The sequence below is a fragment of the Camelus bactrianus genome, chromosome 10, assembly GCF_048773025.1.
Source record: "Camelus bactrianus isolate YW-2024 breed Bactrian camel chromosome 10, ASM4877302v1, whole genome shotgun sequence".
Taxonomy (NCBI): Eukaryota; Metazoa; Chordata; class Mammalia; order Artiodactyla; family Camelidae; genus Camelus; species Camelus bactrianus.
This window is the reverse complement of record NC_133548.1, coordinates 66366180-66380007: the sequence shown is the minus strand read 5'-3', so window position 1 is coordinate 66380007 and position 13828 is coordinate 66366180. Positions and strand designations below refer to the sequence as shown.

General features: G+C 34.5%; 1 pseudogene; it reads left to right on the top strand.

Annotated features, from left to right (window-relative positions):
• The first annotated feature begins 13054 nt into the window (after nt 1–13054).
• LOC105083586 (cytochrome c, testis-specific pseudogene) lies at nt 13055–13525 on the top strand (annotated as a pseudogene).
• Nucleotides 13526–13828: the final 303 nt, after the last annotated feature.

The following is a 13828-nucleotide window of genomic DNA, read 5'->3' as shown; positions in this document are numbered from 1 at the left end:
ATTACTAACCATCAGGGAAATGCAAATCAAAACCACAATGAGATATCACTTCATATCTGTTATAAGGAATCTTATCAAAAAGACAAGAAATAAGAAATGCTAGAAAAAATGTGGAGAAAAAAAGTATCCTTGTGAGCTGTTGGTTGGAATGTAAATTGGTGTAGGCACTATAGAAAACAATACAGAGTCTTCTCAAAAACTTAAAGAGAACTATATATAATCTAGAAAATCCACTTTGTGGGGTACATAACATGAAAGAAACAAAATCACTTTGATTTTTAAAGATGTATATACATATCCCCATATTCAGTGCAGAATTATTTACAATAGCCAAGACACAAAAACAATCTAGGCATCTATTAATGAATGAAAGGATACAGGAAATGTGGTATATTTATACAATGGAATACTATTCAGTCATAACAAAGAAAGAAATACTGTCATTTACTACAACATGGATGGACCTTGGGAATGTTATGCTAAGTAAATAACAAATAGAGAAAGACAAATACTGCATGATCTCACTCATATGTGAAATTTAAAACAAACAAGCAAACAAACTCATAGGTACAGAGAACAGTTGGTGGTTGCCAGAGATGGGTGGTGGGCCATGGGGGAAATGAGTTAATGTGATCTAACAGTCCAAACTTCCAGTCATAAGATAAATGAGCGCTGGGAGTGCAATGCATAGTGTGGCAACTATAGTTAACAATATTGCACTGTATATTTGAAAGTTGCTAGGAGAGTAGATCTTTAATGTTCTCATAGCAAGAAAAATGAATTTTATCTATTATTAGGGGAAGCAGGCAGTGCAAGCAGGTGAAGTCTAATTGCAATCAAGAATGATAGTGAATGACAGAAAAGGCTTTTCAAGGTGATGTGTTAGAGTGACCTAACTGGAACACAAGTAGCAGGGAATCCCAAAATCAGGCAGAAGTACTGTGTAGCAGACACTAACATACTGTGTCATGGGAATTACCACTGACCATCTTCAGACACTCTGAAGAGAGGAATCCGAGCACTAGAATTATACGGGGCATTAAACTAGTTATCAAAGGAAGTCCTCAAGAAAGACAGCCTTTAATTTAGTTGGTCTCGAGCACAACAAGAGCCTAGGGCTTGGCAATGTTGAAGTAGTGCGATTAACTTTTAATCATAGCATTGAGTTAAGACCCAGAAATGGCAAGGGCAGAAGAAAGTATATATTGTTTAAGAATTTCTTATCAGGATAGCTCATAATTTGAGTACCCTGTTTGAGATTTGCAAATGTTAACCACTATATATAAAAATAGACAAAAACAAATTTCTTCTATATAGCACAGGGAATTATACTCAATGTCTTGTAATAACCTTTAATGAAAAAGACTATGAAGACGAATGTATGTGTGTATATGCATGGCTGGGACACTGTACTGTACACCAGCAATTGACACATCATAACTGACTATATATACCTCAAAAAAAAAAAAAAGAAAAAAGAAAAGAAAAGAATATAGTTGAGTGGATTTCTCAAATTTAACTTACTATAAAATTATCTGTATCTGTAACTAAGCTATAAACTCTTGAGAGAATATTGTATATTTTATTCTTTCTTATCTCTTCTGTGATATATACATAGCACTTGAATTTTAGTGGTTACTCAAGCAATATTTGCAGATGGAATTGTTTATCAAATAACAATGCTGAGATTAAACTTTGAACTGAAGAATATTACATAGAATTTTTCTTTATGCAGGATTTTTTTTCTGTAGGAAATGGCTTAGACTTTGGAAAGAATAAGGTGGTAGAAGATGGCAGTAAGTTTGGCATCAAGCCTCTGTATTCTGTTTTATCTACTTGGATATGCTGACTGAACGAGAAAAATTAGTGGTTAGTAAGTAATGCTTTTTATAAAACCAGAACTGTTTATGGCCCCATTTGTGAGGGGTGGCTGAGGGGGGCATAAATTATCTCTTGGGTAAATAACCCATTGATTCATTAAACATAACACACACACAACACACACAATCCCTCACACGCATGCATACTAGAACACTGATGAACAGATATTTATACTAGAGGTTTCGACTCAGAACCTGGAGTGAATTTCAGAGGTACTGAGATACAGAGAAGAAAATTCGTCTTCATAATAAAACAAACATAATTTTTTCTCTGCTAAAAAGCGCTGCTCTAGGAAGCACAGATTAAATCAATAAAGGATAGAGTTATGTGAAGATAAAGTAATTAGAATTTCATCTTAAGATGTGAACAAGCCCTATGGTTTAAAATCTCCATTTGAAACTTGATTGTATAAATGTGAATTTGAATTATGCTTAGAATTTAAGCAACAGGGTAGGATTGCAAGGAGTTCAAGCAACGCTGACGATTCCAAACTTAAGGATATAATGCACCACAGGAGGCCATGCCTGCCAGTTAGAACACAGCGCTCTAGTACAATTTGAGGATATTTATTATAACAGTCTGAAAATTTTCTAAAGTATAGCAAAAGTTTTACCCTTTTAACTACAGATAAGCTAGCTGAAATTTCCCTACAAAATGCTTGTACCAGCCTAATACCAGGGCAGAAATTTTTCACGGTGAGTGCGGATATTAGGACTGAATTCTCTATGCGGGTAGGTCACGCATGCTTACAAATGTCATGTGATGTGTTCTCTGAAAATACATCCATCACGTTAGTGAGAAATGAGTGTGTGAAGTTTGAATGGATAAAGTTAATTCTAATCAAGAATCAGTATGTGGCTTGGCAATTATACTTTTTTTTTTTATAATGAATCAAAATGACGAGGTAAAGACTCGAGTCTTTTGCAACAGTATGGTGTTCTACAAGCAAATAATGCAGGTTTGAGAGCAAGTGATCATTTCAGGGATGTGCAGTTTAGGAGAAATGTCTCTCAGCCACTGGTATACTTAGTAAAAGGTTGTAACGCGCAAATCTTTGTCATTTTTAGCTTTAAAGCCTCTCTTTGGTGTAATTTTATTCCAAGAGAATGAAAAGGTGGGCAAATGGAAGAAGCTGTTGTGATCCTTAGACATCCTGACAGGAAAAAAGGATCATAGCTGGCAGTCAAGCCAGAGCAGGAGCAGCAGCAGCGGCAGGAATGGGGGTGATTTTTTTTACCTTTATTCTTCTTTTTTGCTTTTCGATATTGTAATAGATGATAGGCTATCAGTGCCATATGTCTTCCTCTGCAGGTGAATGCCTTTGCTTCATTTCATCTAGAAGGTGGCAGGGAGGCAAAATAATGGAGTGTTTCTCGAATCTGACTGCTAGAATTTACAAATCTGACCTGTATCATCAGATTTTTTTTTTTAAGTTCAGTTCTTTCACTCACCGTTTCTAATATTTCCCAGCCATATAAAGAAGGAATAAATAACATATCCTGATTTATAAGGCTGCCAGGAGGACTAAATTTTTAAATATGTTTAAAGTCCTTACACCATGCCTGTCACCTATTAAGTACAGAAATAATCAACTTTTATTATTCCATTTCTTGTTGAGGAAATTAAAACTTAGGGAGTTTAAATAACATTCTATACCACATAACAAGTTTCATAGCAAGACAGACCCCAAGTTCTCTGATTCCAAAATGCAAATTGTTGCTTATTTAGTCTGCTGTTTGTAGGCATCAGAATTATACATTATTTTAAATTCATGGACTTCAGCCATTGTTTGTATAATCTGATTTAAATAATTTTGCTTAATTTTCATAAAAGAAATAAAGGAATTAAAAAATATTACCTAACTCAGCATGAAATGAGAACAACTTATTATAGACAAAACAGATTATACATAGCTAATTGCACGTGTGTGCACACAGTAAATTACAAGAATTATACAGTGTGATTCTGGTGTGAACTTAAATGGTTTGGAACTAGGACAATAATTGATTTCAAGTCAGTCAAAATAGACTATTTTGGCTATCTGGATCTGATGTTAATTTTCTACATTTTCATTTACACCTTCTCCATGTAGACTCATTTTTTAAAATTAAGCTCCTTAAAGTTTTTTGAGTCTATGAAAATATGTATCAAATTGAATAATATGCCTGAGGTCAAAAAGTGAGAAACTGGAAAATACTGTTCTTGAACCTGGCACTTTTGGCACACAGCTCAGTAATTTTTAACTAAACTATCTTCTTCACAAGCCAAATTACTGACTTCCGGGAAATCAGGAGTGTAACAGAAATGAATATTGCATACAATGCACAATGCAGTACTTTGGCACATTTAAAGCCCCCGATAAATATGTAAATAGGTCTCTTTTAATTAGGAAATTCTGAAAATGGTTCCGAGATAACTTCCCAGTTGTTACTTTACTTTATCTTCTTATCTGGTATGTTTGAGAATTAGCTACAATCGCTCTGTGTTCGGGCAAGGGTGTTTGTGCATATGTGTATGTACACTGACAAACCATACAAGAATGACCATTCGAATGAATTTAAAATTGCTCTTAATTTAAAAATATTAAAATAACGTCCTTGTCTGACGTAAAACATTAGAAGGCATACAGATTTGCCAACACCTGTCATCATCTCCACTAAGAGGCATTTACAGGCCAGCATTGTTAAAGTTTAGGTTCTTTTGTTTTCCCACTTCATTATTCTTTATAATATAATTGATTGTTATTGTAAAATAAGCATACTTTACACAGATGCTCCAAGAGATGAGCATTTGTGGGAGATGGTAAACTCAATGGCAAAGAGGTATATAAAAGCAAAGAGAAGAAATGGTGGATTCATTACCTTATACTATAAGTATGTGAGTCCTGGTAATTTTTAAAAATTTTTTCTTAAAATATTAACTCCTATCAGCATGTCTATTATTTTTCTCAAAATTATTATTTTTAAAATGATAGTACACAAATTAAGAATTAGAAAAACGATGAGGAGTAAGGTACAGAATTCCAAAAGTTACTCTGGATAATTTTACCATTATGAAGATCACTGACAATCTTTAAAGTTATTCTTAAATGATGATATTTTTAAAATCTACCATACCTCACCCCCAAAAAAGAAAACAAGATAGAGCATATAAAACATGCTTCCATTTCTCTTAAGTCATTCAATAGACATTTTAAAATATTTACTATTGTTGTACTTTAGGAAAAAATATAAGTAAACACCAAGGAATAAAATAAACCTGCCATCAAGAAACTCCAAGTTTGCTGGGGAGAGAAATAGTCAGAGAGACACAATAGAGCACGTGGTAAGTATTAGGTCAACACAGAGAGCCTGGCGACCACATTACAAGAAACACATTTTGGCAAAGGGCATTGAGTCAGTGTAAGAAAACAGTACATCAAAATAGGATGCTGTTTTCCACTCTACTTAAGAGAAAGATTTGATATTAAATATTAATTTTCATACACTTGAGATAGTATTTTCACAAAGAGAACAAACTTATGGTTACCAGGAGGCAAAGAGGGTGGGAAGGATAATTTGGGAATTCAAAATTTGCACCTCATGGGGAGTGATGGAAATGTTAGCTGTCTTGATTGTGGTGGTGGTTTCATTTGTGTAGACATCTATCAAAATTCATCAAATTGTACACTTGAAATCTGGGTAGTTTACTGTACAGGAATCATACCATAATAGTGTTTTCAAACATTTTCTTCTCTATTTTAGAGGTTTCCTCCAAAGTCAGATGGTCTCATATGAAGAGGAAATCTGACTAATCCATCGCTTAAACCCACTGAACGTTTCACAGGATCTTCTGCTTCTCCATCATCTCCACTTTGTAACAAACATATTACCAGAACTTTGTAAACATTTTCAGTATTAACACATGCATCAGTCACTGTGCTGAAAACTCTATACCCACTAATCGGTTTTGTACCTTCACAACATTCAGTGTTCCCATTTCAGATGAAGAAACTGAAGCACCAATGAGTTAAATAACTTAGTAAATTTCATCATTAGTTATTGGTCAAGCCAGTATTTAAATCCAGTTAGGCTGTCTTCAAAGCCTGCGATCTTAAACTACTGCATAGTATTTCCTTAATCACAGCAATATCCCATTTCTCTTCATACTAACATGATACTGGCCAGCTTTTATCCTTTGTTCTGGAAATGCATTTGGCATGCAGTAATAGATTATAAAAGATTAACACTGTCCATTTTAATTTTTCATCCTGGCTTAATGAGGTTTAAAAGACAAAGTACATAGTAAGCCTTCAATGATCGAGAAATCAATACATGCAGTTACTATATTCACAATAATGGAATAACTTTTTCATTTGAATCTAATATTTATGTCTCACTAATGAGTTGAAATCATTGTTTATATTTATTACTTAGATAAACTCATAAAATAAGAAACTTTATATAGTAATACAATGCTATTTACCCAAAATAATTTATTTAAATTTATTTCTTATAAAAAATACTATTTGCTTTATAAGTTTGTGTTGAAACGTTTAAGGTTGGCCATCAAAACCTTAACAATGAATTATTTTGTGAATAAAAATAATGTAACTAACCAAATGATGGCCAGTGTAAAATTCACTACTGTAGTTCTATTTCTGTTTATGATTATTTGGTCTGAGCAAGGTTGGGCTACATTGAATCATTCCCACTTCATCACAGATTCATGTCTAATGCCCTATGACATATTAGTAAGGCCTGGTCTTTTGCTGTATTGAGGAGACAGCGATCAGATTCAAATAGACTGTGGTGCTTGGAATCTGTGGGATAGGGTGATGAAGAAGGGAAAATACACAGATAAAGAGATCCAGAAACCAGAAAGGAAGACCTTTGAGTCTGTTGGTAAATAACGAGGCAGTGAAACTCCATACGACTGGGAAAAAATGATCAGGAGGAAGCTGTCTGTTGAACAATTTCCACACAGAACTTGGAGGCATTCAAGTTATTACCAGCAAATGTGGAAAGTCTTCATAAACACAAGAGGTATTCAGTAGAAGCATGACAAGGATTGTGTCTCATTGTGTCACTAAACTAGTCCTGAATTAAAGGTCACTCTACTCCTCCAAAAAGTGAAAAATAAGTCAGAAAAGGATTAAGGTGATCTCAAAATAAATTAACTTCCTGCCAGAACAAAGTTCAACACTCATTAAAGCAAAACAATAAAATACAGCATTTAAAAATGTAAAAATACATGATGTGAAGCTTCTGATTAAAAAATTACTAGATCCGTAAAAAAAAAAAAAAAAAATCAAGTAAATGTGACCCACAAGCAGGAAGAAAATCAGTACCCAGAAGGAGATCCAGAAATGATAAACTATGAGAATAGCAGGCAAGGTCTTTAAAATAGCTGTTACAAATATGGTCATATACTTAAAGAAAAGTATAAATAGAATAAGGAAATAAATGAAAGACATAAAACAAAACTAAGTGAAACTTCCAGAGTTGAACATACATTGTCTGTACTAAGAAATTTATTGGCTGGGGTTAACTGCAGATTAGATATTGCAGAACAAAGTATCAGTGACCTTGAAGACATAATATTAGAAACTATAAACTAAAATAGAGGAAAAGATGGAAAAATGAGCTGAGTTTCAGTGCCCATAAGACAATATTGAGTGTTCTAACTTTCATAAATTTAAGTCTCAAAATGAAGAGTGAAAAAGCAGAGACAGAAAAAATTAAAGCTGTAATGACAAGTTTTCCAAATTTGATAAACTACAATGAGAAGTAGCCAAAGATATAATCAGATTGAGCCATTTTAACATATCTCCCTCAGTAACTGATGGATCATCAAGACAAAATTCGAGGCTATGCAGCGTCTGCCAAATTCTCGGAACTCTTGCTCTTGGGGAAGCCGATCACCATGTCAGAAATTCAACTCTTCTCAGACCGCTGTCTGGAGAGGCCATGTGTGGGCCCTTGAAAACCTCAGATTAACTCCCAGCAGACAGCCAGCACCATTTCATAGCAATGTAAGTAAGCCATATTTGATGTCAGAACAATTACACCTTCAGGTGACTGCAACCCCAGCCAATATTTGGATATTATCCCATATATGAACCCAGTCAAGAACTGCTCAGCCATATTTTCCCCAAATTCCTGACCCACAAAATAAAATTATCACTTAGAGCCACTAAATTTTGAGGTATTTTTTTATTCAGAAATTGATCTTTGGAAGGGTAATTAAATTATAATTAAAAGTTGCCTCACACACTACACACACACACACACACACACAGACACACACACACACACTTCCATAACCTCTACACCAAGATGGCTTCGACAGTAAATTCTACTAACATTTTCAGAAAGAAAGAATGCAAACATCTCTAGTAATCACAGTAAAGGTATTGATCTCTATATTATTCCATGGTTTTAGCCTAACATTCTTATAAAAATATTATAAAGACATGATATGATATTAAAAAAATCAGAAGTCAACTTCACTTCTGATCCAGGTTGCAAAAATCATGACAAATACATTAATTAATTATATATCTAGTGCTAGATAACAGAGATGATAGACACACAGATAAGTAATATGCCATCAGCATTATTTTTCCTCCAGAAATGCAGAATTGTTTTTGATACTTCAAAATATATTGAGGTAATTCAATTTATTATCAGAATAAAGGAGAAAAGATAATTATCATAGATTCAGAAAAATATGTAATAAAATTCAGAGTTCATTTGTGATACGCGGTCTTAGCAAACTAATTTTTCTACACATCTGTCAGGAGTATAATTAGGTAAGGCCACTAGGGAAAAATATTTTGACATTGTCTGGCAAATTTACACATATACCTACCCATTGGCCCTGAATTTTTAATCCTAGGTTTATACTTGGTATACACACATGTAAGCAATAAGATACAAGTACGACATTCTCTCAGCTGTACCATTTGAAAGAATCCCAAGTTGGAAGCAATCCAAGTACTCATCAATGTTTGAATGAATAAATAATTGGGCTCTATTCATACAATGAGATACTACATAGCAGTAAAATAAACATATACCAGTAAGAACATGGACTAACATCACACGCAAAATGTTGAATGAATAAGAGCCAGATACAAAAATATACACATCATATGGTGCTAATTTAAGTTCCCAACATGACAAACTAATCTATAGTTTTAAAATTCGTGATAGTGTTTTCATATGAGAAGGAGGAGGTGGCAACAATTTACAAGAGACAGCCACTCCTCATGAAGATGTTCCTGTCCAGATTCCTGAATCCTGTCAATATATTAGTTACAAGACAAAGAGGAATTAAAGTTCACAGGTGGAATTGAGGTTGGTAATCAGCTGATCTTGAGATGGAAAAATTATCCTGCATTACGTGGGCAGTCGGGGGTCGGGGGAAGTTGGGAGATGAAGTAACACAGTGGAAGAGGGGAGCAGAAGAGTGAGAATCAGAGAGACGGCAAAATATGAAGGACTCGGTCCCACATTGCTGGCTTTGAAGGTGGAGGAATGGGGCCATGAACCAAAGAAGTTGAGTGGTTTCTAGAAGCTTTCTCTTCTAGAGAACCCAGGAGGAACAGAACCATGCTGACACTTTGATTTTAGCACAGTAAGATCCATTTCTGATTTCTGACCTCCAGAATTGTAAGTTAATAAATGTGTTGTTTTAAGCCACTAACTTTGTTGTAATTTGTTACAACACCAATAGGGAAACTGATATATGTCATCTCTACATTATTTGTGTATCTTTTATAGTTATGTAACATTTTCAATAAAAATATTTTATATATGTGTACATCTGCATGTATATTTATATATAATATGATTTATATAATCAGAGATAATTCTATTTCAAATAGCACTGAAGTGCCTAGAAATCAGTGTTCGAAAGTAAAAGGGAATTAATATTTTTGAATACCTCGGATGGGAAAAAAGTTTCAGTTATCTGTGAGAAAAATTTTCTGATGAATTTTCAACTCCTATAGAATAGGCCAAATAATGGCTCTCCAAAAAGTCTTAATCCCCAGAATCTGTGGCTATTTAACCACAGATTAGTCATATCTAACTTAAGGATCTTGAGATGGGACTATCCATGTAGGTTCAATATTATAACAAGGATCATAAGAATGACAGGAGAGTCAGAGTGGAGAAAAAGAGGTAAGACAACAGAGGTAGAGGTTAGATTGATGTAGGACCATGATCCAAGTACTGCACACAGCTTCTGGAAGTGGAAAAAAGGCATGGAAACAGATACTCCCCAGAACCAGAAGAAGGAAGATAGCTATGCTAACACATTTTAGACTTCAGAACTCCAGAACTGCAAGATGGTAAGTCTGTGTTGTTTTAAACAACTAAATGAGTGGCAATTTGTTACAGCAAACTGAAGACACACCCCAAGAAATGAAGAAATGAAGACACTCACCCCAAGAATTAGGAAAAATGCCCAGAGCCAAATTAATTGTTTCCTGGAAATGTCTACTAATTGAGTTTGAATCTACAAATTATGGATTCTAGTTAACTGAAATCACATAATTTGAATTTGTAGGCTGTTGGCCATAAGATTTCACTCACCCACCCTCCTGACCTTATACATTATTAAGTTCTGTTAGGGTCTTTGGGCAATTCAAAGTAATCAGGTTTTAGAGTAGGTATATATAAACACATGTTTTGTATGGCAATCCTTTGGCCTAGATACAAAATGGGTAGATATAAAGGTATCTGCACTTAAAGAATATTTTAAACTTGTTAGAATCTTTTTTGAAAAATTTAGTAGTAAACTTCATGAAGCTCTTGTTGTCCATCTAACAAAATGTGTGAGACAAACGTGTTTTCAGGAAATAACAGCTGATAAAAGAACTCTTGCTGTATCTAAATTATGGATAAGTAAGTTGTTCAATTAAGAAGCAGCTCTTTTCAAATTACTTAAGATTTGCAAGCTACAGTACAATATGCCTTTCAGTATTACTCGCTTATCAGAGCCAGCCCTCAAAAGCTCAAAGAATCTCTTCTCCATGAAATCTTCATAAATTCCCCCAATTTGAAAATGGTATCTCCTACCCTTCAACTCTAGGTACAATTTTAGAAAATTCTCTTATGATACATTTCACACTTTAAATGAATTTCATTTGACTCTATGCTTTCAACATTTTCTTGATAGAAAGATTAAAAGAAGGAAAGGAGCCTCAAGTATCCACTTTCTGCAATACCTCAGATATTTAAGTAGTTCTACAAATGCTTTTGAGCAGAATAATGAATTCACTAATACCTATATGAGCAATCTAAAAATGTCACTTTGGTATTTTAAGCCTCTATTAAAAAAAAAACTGCTGGTGTAAATCATTTGTTTTATTTGACATTTTATTTGTTTTGCTAATAAGGATGTTATACTGAAAATGGTATTTTAAAGTATGTATATTTTGAAATGAAATAAATCAATTTTTTTCAACTAAGTATTAATCTAAATTACCTTTTGAGTGAAACATTTATATTTCTTAAAAACATATTGCTCTGTACTAAAGTTTTTAAAATATATTTATTCTTAAAGGTAGTAGTTAAGATACTAAGATAAAAGAAGATCGTGAGAGACTAATAGGACTTACTTCAAAACAGAAAAAGCACACAATTAAAAATAGCAGAAAATAACATTCAGAGAGTTTAACTTGAGTTGGTATAAATAAAAGTAATTTTTAACACTTGGAAGACACAGGTACAGACTCATCAGAATGGAGTCAGTCCATAGCCCTGAATCAAAATCTTGGAGGTTTTATTGTACTGAGCATTACTATTTTAATTTCTATATTTGAGCAAATCCAGATTTGACCCAAATCAACCCAAGAGAGAGCAGAGCTAAGACCAGTAGTTGTTTACCAACTGCTGTACACAAATTTCATTAGTTGAATAATGTGTATAGCTCAACCACTGCATATGGGCTGAATAGCAGAACTGATTATGATTTATAAGAGTAAAATCCTGACACGATGGAGTCCCCAAAATTAAATTGTATATATCTTATAATCACAACATTGCAGGGTTAATGAAATTTGGAGGGTGAAAGTATACAGTTAGCCAGCTAGGGGTGGTCTGGGGTTCATTACACTTCCAAATATGTTCAATCCAACTTGCAGTTTGGTACCATCTTATGGCTGTTGACTGCTTCGGCTTATATACTGACGGAGAAGAGTCTGCATTCACTATCTGACTGGGACTTACGGGAGAGTGTCAGCCATTCCAAGAATCTTCCTGTTATGTGCCACCCATTTCTTTAGCTCAAAGTACAAACGGAAGAATCAGCTCAAAGTATACTGGGATCATAGATACTTATCTTCTACCTTCCAAACTCCCAAGATGAATTTGCTGTCTACCCCTGAACATGTTTCCCACATCACTTCTCTCCTCTGAGAATATATAAACTTCAGCCACCACTTTGGATAATGGAGTCTGGGCAACGAAAGACAGCCGATCAATAACATCTTTCTGTCCACATTCATATTATGAGAAGACAGACTGGGTAATAAACTGAGCCCTCATATTCAAATGATACTCTTATTAAAAAAAATCTAACCTGACATTATGATATAAAGTAAAGAGCATAAGTAAAAAGAAAATGGTATTCATTCCCATCTCTTTTGCTACCTGCATTGTGAATTTGAGAATGACATTTAAATCTATGTACTTTAACTTCCTCATTTATAAAATACACAAATTGAGTAAGAAAAATCTCCAAGGAAGAACGTTTCTAAAGGAACTTCAATGTAATCATATTAAGGATTTCTTACACGTCAGAGTAGAAAGCGGCTGCCTAAAGTTCAATTTCCTTGTCTTTAATAAATTAATTCTAAAGTTCAAATAAAAAAAAAAAACTAACTAATGGACCATTCGTAAAATGTATAGTACCTTCCTCAAGCAAGAATTGGTACACGTTGCAAATATATACAGATGATTTAGCTCTTTGGTTAAGTAAAATCTAAACAAATAAAGCCAGGCTCAGGACCACCACGCTGGAAGGATACTCACTCTGTCACGTTGAGACTCAGTCAGCGACTGCTTGGCGCTGCGGGGCTTTAAGCTCCTGCGAGAGTTGCGATCCTGCGGGATCTGGGGGCCAATCGGAGGCGCTGATGGAGCCTGATCTGCCATTGGCTGACGTCCACCGGAAGCACATGATGGGGTGGGGTCTTCGAGGCACTGCGGCAGGACCTCCAGCCGCGAACATGGGGCGCAGCGTGGTGACACCAAAGGTTCTTCGGAGCGGCCGAGGACGGAGCCACTGGTCCTGCGCATCCATTCTTCGAAGAACAAGAACTGAAGGAAAACAAAACCCACAACGAAGTGGGAGACGCTGAGGCAGGCAAGAAGATCTTTGTTCAGAAATGTGCTCAGTGGAAAGTTCCTTTAGAAACACGAGACTGGTCCAAATTTCTGGGGCCTTTTTGGCAGAAAAACAGAACAAGCACCAGAATTTTCTTATTCTGATGCAAACAAAAACATAGGTATTATCTGGGGAGAGGAAACTATTATGGATTATTTGGAGAACCCAAAGAAATATATCCCTGAAACTAAAATGGCTTTTGCGGGTCTTAAAGAGTGAGGGGAAAGTTCTTATTCAGTATTTGAAACAGACAACATCTTCATGAAATGCTCTTGCAACTTAAAAAATATTAGTTAGAAGTGAAAATGTTCTAATTTCAAATATTGTATGTTTAAAGAATTCATATTTGATCTTTCTTGTACAGCCCGTAGTAAGTTTAACATTTTTAAATAAAAGTTGATATTTTGGGGGGGGGGGAGGAAAAGAAAAATCTCGAAGGCTTTTTAATCACTAAAATCTTGTTATCTATACTATTTTTTTTGAATATAAAAAAATTCCTTTTACTGTAATTGCACAAGACTGCTAAATGTCTTTTCAGTGAAGTCAAATAGACAGACAAATTTAATTT